Here is an 8,155-nt window from a genome sequence, read left to right on the forward strand (position 1 = left end):
CAAAAAAAAAATCCTACTACAAAGAGTACTCAAAATGCCTCGAAATACAAGGCTAAAACCCTATATTACTAGAATGGCCAAAATACAAGGCCCAAACGAAGGAAAAACCTATTCTAATATTTACAAAGATAAGCGGGCTCATACTTAGCCCATGGGCTCGAAATCTACCCTAAGAGTCATTGATCGAGGCCGTACCCGAATCAAATAAACATTAAAATGCAGTAACTAGGAAGTGATCCTAGGTCGTTTCCCAACGAGCAATGATAAACCAAATGTTCATAATATACTTGCAGTAACAATAACAATGGGGGGGGTGATGTGTCATCATTTTCTTCTATTTCTTAAACCCTTTTTGCATCATTTTAATTATTGATTAGTCTTAATTGTCAAATTAATTAGGCAGTTTTATTATTTGGGCTCATTAAGCTAATTTGATGTTTTTAATCTAATTTCAGGAATTAATGAAACATTGGGCTTAATCCGGATTTTGGTTGTGGACTTGAGAGGGCAAATAAAGCAGTGCTTACTTTAGTTAATTTCTAATTAGGAGATTGCAATTTTATTTTATGTGGTTCAGTGTTTATTTCGTTTTGGGCCAGAATAATGTAATAGGGCCCAGTTACTTTGAGTAACTCTTTTTAAATACCAGCCTTGGGATTCGTGCAAGGCTATTTTTTTTTTCTGTTAGGCTATTCAGTATTAAGAGCATTGTTTAGGGTTTTACGTTTTGCTGTTCTAATGCTACTATTCACGTAATGCAATTTTCCATTTTCTGCTTCTAATTACAATTTCGTTCTTGTTTCTTCTTCTGCTTTCATTAACGTTTCTGTTTCATTTACGTTTCTGTTTCATTTATGTTTCTGCTTCATTTACATTTCTGCTTCATTTACGTTTCTGCTTTCAGTTTGATTTACGTTTTCTGTTTGAATCTATGGAAGGCTAAATATTCTGGTGTTGTTTCCTTTTGAGGACGATGCTCAAGTCTCTTCGAGGTTTTGTTTATAATGTGGCTTCCTGACAGTTTTCCCTTCACCAGTTAACCCACATTCGTTAATATTAATCTGTGCACACTTCGTGTTCGATTAATTACCTCTGAGCCTAACTCTCTTTCATGCTTAATGGATGAAGGGTAAACTGGTGTATGTGTTGCCTAATCATGTATTGACAACCCTAAGTTGATTTTCGCTTAGTAAATTGAAATAGAGTTGGATTAAGTGGTTAGCTGTTATGGATGAATTCTCCATAACCCAGGACAAGAGAATGACTTCTGAATCAGAGGAAACAGCCCGTTTTTAATATTATTAGTTTCGTATTCCAATTTACTTGTTCTGTTCTTTAAATCACAAAACAAACAAACCCCCCCCCCCCCCAATCGTAACTGTTACTGCAAGTGTATTATGAACATTTGGTTTATCATTGCTCTTTGGGAAACAACCTAGGATCACTTCCTAGTTACTGCATTTTCATGTTTATTTGATTCGGGTACGGCCTCGATCAGGGGGTTGTTTGTTGTGTGAATTAAAGAACACACGAACTGGAATACGAAATCAATAATAGTAAAAACGTGTCGTTTCCTCTGATTCAGAAGCCAATCTCTTGTCCTAGGTTATGAAGAATTCGTCCCTAACAGTTAACCACTTAATCCAACCCTATTTTAATTTACTAAGCGAAAATCAATTTAGGATTGTCAATATGTGATTAAGCAACACATACACCAATTAACCCCTTGTTCATTAAGCACAAATGCAATTTAAGCACAGAGACAATTAATCGAACACAAAGCGTGCACAGATTAACAGAACGCATGTGGGTTAATTGGTGAAGGGAAAACTGCCAGGAAGCTACATTATAAACAGAACCTCGAAGAGAGTTAAGCTTCATCCTCAAAAGGAAACAACACCAGAAATTTAGCCTTCCATAATTTCAACCAAAAATAGAAAATGCAATTGAAACAAAAGACAGAAACATAAATGAAATTGGAAATAGAAACGAGAATGAAACTAAAGCAGAAACGTAAATGAAACTAAATGCAGAAGAAGAAATAAAAAAACGAAATTGCAATTAGAAGCAGAGAATGGAAAAGTGCATTGCGTGAACAGTAACAATAAGCTCCAAAAACGTAAAACCCTAAACCCTATGCTCTGAATTATAGTCTCACAGAATAGCCCCCCTTTACACGAATCCCAAGGCTGTTATTTATAAGGGTCTGGGCCCTATTACATTATTCTGGCCCAAAATGAAATAAACACTCAACAACATAAAATAAAATTGCAATCTCCTAATTAAAAATTAACTAAGGTAAACGTTGCTTTATTTCCCCTCGTTAAGTCCACGACCAAAAATCCGGATTAAGCCCAATGCTTCATTAATTCCTGAAATTAGATTGAAAACATCAAGTTAGCTGAATGAGCCCAAGTAATAAAACTGTCTAATTAATTTGACAATTAAGACTAATCAGTAATTAAAATGGTGCAAAAAGGGTTAAGAAATAGGAGAAAATAATGACACATCAAAACCCCCCATACTTAGCCTTTTGCACTCCTGGGCAAAATGAAACAAAGAACAAAATCCAAGGATATCAAAGAGAGGCAAATAAAAACATTCACATATTTCTCAATGAACATCAAGGAATGAAAGGAATGGGTAACATCTAACATCTAACATGAAGAGATCCGAAGAATCAAGACATTCATGAAAATCATCCAAGCAACCCAATCATGGCAAAATAGTTAATCAACTCAAGAATGAAAAGTGATAAAGCCTCACAAGATATACACTCTATCTCTCAAGTGTCTAGGCTACTATTTACCCTCAAAGCACCCATGAAAACCAACACCACATAAACTTGGCAAGATTCTAAAATTGACAATCAACCCATAAACACATGCACATGAGGATCAAAAGGTCTTTTAAGGTTGTAATGGGGCCAAGGACAAGGTAGGGAAAAATATGGAATAAGTAGCTAAGTCCCAAAGGAATAGAGGAGCAATGGGGAATACGTGCACATTAAGAAAAAAAATAAGAAAATCTAAAGATAAAATTTAAACACAAAGAGTAAAACCAAGAGTCTCATCATTCTTTTTCCATTTAAGATCTTATTCACTCAACTTTATTGCTTTTCTTTTTCTTTTTCAAATTGATTCAACTGAATTTTTTATTTGCTCTATAGCATTTGAGAAATAGCATCTCATTCAGCATGTCCACCATTTAACCAATATACAATGTACATCAAGTATGGCCCAAAATACATCATGAAGCATAGCCAACAAAACATGTTATCCAATGAAACAAAAACCCCCCACACTTATTCCCAAAACAATTCCAAAGCTCCAAAATTCCTTAAGGGTAAGGTGATATCATGGTTTTTCACTTAAGGCTTGTAGTGAACTTCAAAACAAGGAAAGGGAAACAAGGCTCAAAAGGGCTATCAAAGGAATTAATTCAAGGTAAGTCCATTTGGCTAGAGGCTTATAAGAACAAAATTGCCTAAATCATTTCCAAATATGCATGTGAATTAGGAAGCGTCAACAAGAATCAAGCCAAGGCTATTGTGCAAGCAATCAATGGGGCAAAACACACCAAATGATTATGATGATGGATGACTCAAATTCTCACAAAGGTAAACTTATCACTTTCAAATTGAGCTTTCAAAACTATCATGACATGTAGAGGAAAATCAAGGATTTCAAATCACAAAATGTCAAGAGACTTTCAAAACAATTGCCCATTTCTTGAACATATCCTATAATTCAAAGAAAAGCATGCAAAGTTATACATGCAAACAAAATTGACGTAAAATATTAAACTAGAAACCCAACAAAACTAACAAAATTAACAAATTTAACACAACTAACAAAATTAACAAAACCGACAAAACTAGCAAAACCAAAGAACACTCCCCCCCATACTTAAACAACACATTGTCCTCAATGTAGCACAATTAAAAGATTAAAAACAATTAAACCATCAAATAGAATCAGACAAGTGTAATAAAAGCAAAGAAGGAGATAGGAAAAGAAGAACTCCCTAAGTCATGGTGAAGGAAGAGTAGGGTGGAGTAAGGAAGTCTCTTCCACCACTACGTCCACTAAAGAAGGGTTTGTGAGGAATGGCTTAAGTCGGTGTTCGTTGACCTTGAAGCTCTTGTTTGTGGAGTCGCTTTTGATCTCAATTGTACCATAAGGAAAAACATTAGTAACAACAAAAGGACCAATCCACTTAGACCTCAACTTACCACTCATGATCCCAAGCCTAGAATTATACAATAACACTTTTTGCCCAACCATGAAGTCCTTCTTAATTATCATGCTATCATGGAACTTCTTGGTCTTTTCTTTGTAGAACTTGGCATTCTCGTTGGCTTCTAGGCGGATCTCATCTAACTCACTCAGTTGCAACTTTCTTTCCTCACCAGCTTGATCCATAGAGAAGTTGTAGGTCTTCACTTCCCAGTATGCTTTATGCTCAATCTCCACTGGAAGATGACATGCCTTTCCAAAGACAACCCGATAAGGAGACATTCCTATGGGTTCTTTGTAGGCAGTCCGATGTGCCCAAAGAGCATCATCAAGCCTGGTACTCCAATCTTTCCTGCTTAGCTGCACAATCTTCTCTAAAATTCTCTTGATCTCCCTGTTAGAAATTTCTGCCTATCCATTGGTTTGGGGGTGGTATGGTGTGGATACTCTGCATACAACCCCGTAATTTTTAAGCAAGGCATGCATTGATTTGTTGCAAAAATGGGTTCCTTGATCACTAACGATTGCTTTAGGTACTCCAAACCTGCAAAACAGATTAGATCTGACAAAATATGCAACAACCTTAGCATCATTAGTTCTAGTGGGCTTGGCTTCCACCCATTTTGAAACATAATCAACTGCAAGGAGAATGTAAACATGACCAAAAGAGACAGGAAAAGGGCCTATGAAATCTATGTCCCAGACATCAAACACCTCACAGAATAGCATAGGTTGCTGAGGCATTTGTTGTCGCCATGTAAGTGCACTTCCTGCTCTCTGACACTGCTCATAAGTGCTACAGATCTTCCACGCATCTTTAAAGATGGTGGGCAAATAAAAGCCACAGTCAAGCACTTTGCGAGCAGATGCAATCCTACCTCGTAAGGGCATTGGATAGAAGACTCCAAGTAAATTGGGTCAGAGATCCAAGGGAAGGCCCTAGGGTTCTCATGAGCCTTAGGGTAGATTTCGGGCCCATGGGCTAAGTATGAGCCTACTTATCTTTGTAATTATTAGAATAGGTTTTTCCTTCTTTTGGGCCTTGTATTTTGGCCATTCTTGTAGTATGGGGTTTTAGCCTTGTATTTCAGGGCATTTTTGGTAGTCTTTGTAGTAGGGACTTTTTTGTATTTTCATGTATTTTTGGCATGGGGTGAGCTTAGCTATTAGAGAGGTGTGTGTAGCTAAGCTCAAGCTTTTCTAGGAATCTTATCAAGGAAGCTTCTGAAGGAGGTGAGCTTAGTTATTAGAGGGGTGTGTGTAGCTAAGCTCTAGCTTCTCTAGGAATCTTCTCAAAGAAGCTTCTCAAGGAAGTTTCTCAAGGAAGTGAGCTTAGTTATTAAAGGGCTATGTGTAGCTATGCTCTAGCTTATCAAGGAAGTTTTCTCAAAGAAGCTTCTCAAGGAAGTTTTCTAAGAAAGATTCTCAAGGAAGCTACCTAGTCTATAAATAGAAGCATGTGTAACACTTGTTGTATCTTTGATGAATGAGAGTCTTGTGAGACACAACTCAATGTTCAACTTCTCTCCCTTTTTCTTCCTTCAATTTCGTGCTCCCCCCTCTCTTTCTCTCCCTCTTTCTTTTCCTCCATTAAAGCATCCTCTCCAAGCTTCTTATCCAAGGCTCATCTTGGTGGTGAAGCTCCTTCTTCCATGGCTTATTCCCTAGTGGATGGCGCCTCCTCTCACCTCTTCTCATTTGTCTTCCACTGCATCTCTATGTTGGAAAATCACCATTAAAGGACCTCATTGAAGCTCAAAGATCCAACCTCCATAGAAGCCCCACAAGCAAGCTTCCATCACGAGCTGTCCTTTGAACACCCAGATGACCTCCCGGTGTGGAAGAATGATAGAACTGCAGGACTGAGTCTGTCTCATGATCTGGAATGCATCGTCTAATGACCTGATCACTGCACAATTTCCACAAGTAGGGGTCATCCCAAATAAAATGCTTAGCATCACTTTTAATTTTATCTTTTTGGGCCTTAGATGCTAAGGGAGGAAAAACAGAAGCAACTAAATAATTGACAATGTTAGCAAACCAGGGAGTAGAAAAAGAATCAGAAATACTATACAGTATATACAAATGATCATCCGAGAAATCATCCCGAATGGGTGAATTCTCATCAGACACATGTTCGATCCGACTCAAATGATCAACAACTAAATTTTGTGCTCCGCTCCTATCACGGATCTCCAAGTCAAACTCTTGGAGCCAGAGCATCCATCGGATCATCCTAGGCTTAGAATCAGCCTTCTTCAACAAGTACTTTAGAGCTGCATGGTCAGTATAAACAATAATGAGAGTACCAAGCAAATAAGAACAAAATTTTTCAAGAGCAAAAACTATGGCTAGTAGCTCTTTCTCAGTAGTAGTATAATTCGCTTGGGCAGCATCTAAAGTCCTAGAAGCATAATATATCACCCTGGGTAATTTATCAATTTTCTGAGCAAGGACAACCCCTAATGCATAATTTGATGCATCACACATAAGCTCAAAAGGGGCTGTCCAGTCGGGTGCCTGGATGATGGGGGTGGTAGTCAGTGCTCTTTTGAGGCAATCAAAAGTCTCTTTGCATTTATCATTAAAGTCAAACTCCACCTCCTTTTGCAACAAGTTGGACAGTGGAATGGCAACTTTGCTAAAATCTCTTATAAAGCGCTTGTAGAATCCTGCATGACCAAGAAAAGATTGCACCTCTCGCACGCAAGAGGGGTAAGGCAATTGTGAAATAACAAATTTTTTTGCAGGATCTACTTCAATGCCCTTATTGGAAATAATGTGGCCTAAAACTATACCTTGCTCAACCATAAAATGACATTTTTCAAAATTTAGAACAAGGTTAGTTTTAATGCATCTATTCAAAACCTTTTCCAGACTATCCAAACAAACATCAAAAGAGGATCCATATACAGTGAAATCATCCATAAACACCTCTATGCAATTTTCTAAAAAATCACTGAAAATACTAATCATGCACCGCTGGAAGGTACCAGGGGCATTGCACAGGCCGAAAGGCATCCTCCTATAGGCAAAAGTGCCGAAGGGGCAGGTGAATGTGGTCTTTTCCTGATCCTCAAGAGCAATAGTGATTTGCATATAACCAGAAAAACCATCAAGGAAACAGTAGTGAGATTTACCTGCTAGGCGTTCAAGAATCTGGTCAATGAATGGCAGGGGAATATGGTCCTTTTTGGTAACCTGGTTCAGCCTCTTATAGTCAATGCAGACTCTCCAACTATTCTGCACCCGAGTAGGAATCAGCTCCTCCTTCTCATTTTTGATCACGATGAGGCCGGTTTTCTTCGGGACTACCTGGACGGGACTCACCCATTGGCTGTCGGAGATAGGATAAATGATTCCAGTTTGCAAAAGCTTGGTTACCTCCTTCTTCACTACACCAAGAATCATTGGGTTGAGTCTTCTCTGTGGCTGTCTTACTGGTTTAGCCCCATCCTCTAAATTTATTCGATGCATACATGTGGATGGGCTAATGCCAGGAATGTCCGCCAAGGTCCAGCCTATGGCCTTCTTATGCTTCTTGAGAAAAGATAACAACTTCTCTTCTTGCTCATCAGCAAGGGAGGCATATATAATTACTGGAAAACTTTTCCTATCATCCAAGTAAGCATATTTTAAATTCGATGGCAGAGGTTTCAATTCTGGTGTGGCCGGCTGGATAGTGGTAGAAAGAGATGGTTTCTCAGCCTGTACCTCATAAAGAAAGTCAGAGGTATGTGTACTTCCTGAAACATGGTTAGTTCTATCTAACTCTATAAAATCAATCTCAAGAGGTAAAACATCACCAGACATGTAATCAATATTAATTTTAGATTCACTCTCAGCATCAAATTCAGACATATGATCAAGTACAATTTCAGACTCAATTTCCTCTGATTCAGAAGCCAATCTCTTGT

This window comes from Glycine max, chromosome 10 (genome assembly GCF_000004515.6).
Source record: "Glycine max cultivar Williams 82 chromosome 10, Glycine_max_v4.0, whole genome shotgun sequence".
NCBI classification, from domain to species: domain Eukaryota; kingdom Viridiplantae; phylum Streptophyta; class Magnoliopsida; order Fabales; family Fabaceae; genus Glycine; species Glycine max.